At 55.5% G+C, this 1,974-nt stretch overlaps 1 long non-coding RNA gene across 1 annotated transcript in view; it reads left to right on the top strand.

Moving 5' to 3' along the window:
* The first annotated feature begins 153 nt into the window (after nucleotides 1–153).
* Nucleotides 154–1,974, top strand: part of LOC111744945 — a 5,063-nt gene continuing 3,242 nt past the window's right edge. Inside the window, exons 1-2 of the long non-coding RNA XR_002782395.1 lie at nucleotides 154–254; nucleotides 1,399–1,528. This is a non-coding gene — a long non-coding RNA (uncharacterized LOC111744945). The remainder of the gene's footprint in view (nucleotides 255–1,398; nucleotides 1,529–1,974) is intronic.

Below are 1,974 nucleotides of genomic sequence, written 5' to 3'. Positions count from 1 at the left end.
TTTAGGAGGAGGGAAGCCTGGCGGGGAGGCTGCAGGGCCGGCCTTGCCCACACGGGGGCGCCCCACGCCCCGCACTGCCACATCCAGCCTGGGGGAAGGCTGGAATGGAGGGAAGATGGGGAGGAGGGAAGGAGGGAAGATGGGGAGGAGGCCAGATGGGGAGGAGGCCTTCTGGCCAGAGAGCGTGGGGGAAGTGTCCTGTCTGCACAGACTAGGCCCTCTCTCCAGGTTTCTTGTGTGATCCAGCCTTGAAGGTCAGTGTGAAATCCCTGTGGCAACTGGAGCCACAGGCTGCTTTCAGGCCCTGAGTAATTCATGCGTATGCATGTCGGGGCTGCCTGCGTGGGGGCGGGGGAATGTTTGTTTATTGAGGTGTAAGTGGTGTGTGTGTGTGTGTGTGTGTGTGTGTGTGTGTGTGCGCGCGCGCGCGCGCGCACGCGTCCTGTGCTGGGAGTGGCTGTACATAGGGTGTGGGGGAGTGGGTTTCTCCAGGAATAGAGTCGAGGGTGGGAGGGGGTCATGGGAAGGGGCACTTCCTGCTTCCGGAGGCTTGGGGCTGGGACTGACCAGGAGGAGAACCTGAAGCCCACGCAGGTCGGCTGGCTTTCCCCATCAGAGGAGTCCCCGGTCTGAAAGAGGAGGCATAAGCCTTTGCTTTGGGCCTGACCCAGCAGGGCTGTGTCCTGAGGACTTCCCCGTGAGTCTGCGGATCCCCACGCCTTCCAGTGGCCGTTAGTTACCTAGCAAAGGTAATTCACTGAGGCTGCCAAAGAGGCTGCCAGGTCCTGGAACCCTCGAAGTCCTGCTGCTCAGGGGCCTGGTGTCACCAAGATGTGCCCAGGGGTGACACAAGAAACACCCTTGGTCTCACTTTAGGCCAGAACATTTTTTTCCTCCTGAAAGCTGCCTGGGGAGGTGGCAGGGAGCCCAGGTTTGGGGATAGCAGAATATGCCACCCCAAAATATGCTTCTTGGGCAGAATGATTATTTTGAGAAACAACAGATACCAGAGAAGCTCTGAAAACACAGTTGAAATTACTCTTTTGAAAGGGAAATTTACATGATAAAGGAAACCTCCATTTGCAAGGGTGTCTCCCTCTTGGTCCTAGGAAGAGAAGATGATGTTAAGTCATAAGAGAATCTTATCAGTGGAGATAAGATTCTCTAACAAACCTTGCCCTTGTTTACCCTGCTTTTCTTCCTGACCTTCCATGACTGGCCTCCCCTCTACGCCCATCTTCCTTTCTCTTGCCTTTAGCTGAAGATGATATTTAAGCTGCTGGCTTAGGCCATGTGGGAGAGTTAACTCATTTTTCCTTGAGTCCTTCCCATGTATGCATGAGGTAGATATACGAATAAACTTCTGTTCCTTTTTCTCATGTTATTGTTTTATTCCAGGAGTCTCAGCCTAGAACACAGAAGGGAAAATTGTTTTTCTTCCCCTCTAGTGGGGACATCGACCAGCGGCCTCGAGTCTTCTCTCTGCTCCCACGTGCTCGCTGACAGCTACTGCTCATGGATAAGCCCTGTAAGCTGTACCCTGGCCTGGTGTCTCAGCCAGAGCTTTAAGAGCATTAGGGCGGGTGGAACTTAAACCCAGGGTGGGAGCCTCCAGCCAGCAGGCTGGGGGAAGTGTCCCAGGGCAGGGGGAAGACGAGTCCTGATGCTTCTCAGAGCCAGACTAGGAGGAGCATTAAGAAGCCCAGGAGTCGGACCAGCGCGGGATGCTGCAGAGCCTGGGCGACCCCGGCTGGGGAGGGAAGGCGAAGAGCAGAGCCTCACAGAGCTCCGGTCGATCCGTCTCTCCTTGTCCAGACTTCTCCCCAGCAGACCTTCCCCTCAGCAGCCTGGCTGTGACTCAGTATAGCCCTTCATTCCCCGGAGCTCCATCCTTAGGCCCAGCCCAACAACCATGGTAGAGATCTCAGGGAACATCCTTCTGAGATGTTGGGATGTGACTGCTCTAGGAAGGAG

This window comes from Pteropus vampyrus, unplaced genomic scaffold, assembly GCF_000151845.1.
Source record: "Pteropus vampyrus isolate Shadow unplaced genomic scaffold, Pvam_2.0 Scaffold6, whole genome shotgun sequence".
Classification (NCBI taxonomy): domain Eukaryota; kingdom Metazoa; phylum Chordata; class Mammalia; order Chiroptera; family Pteropodidae; genus Pteropus; species Pteropus vampyrus.
The sequence above is the reverse complement of the archived record's forward strand: the minus strand, read 5'-3'. Positions and strand labels throughout refer to the sequence as shown.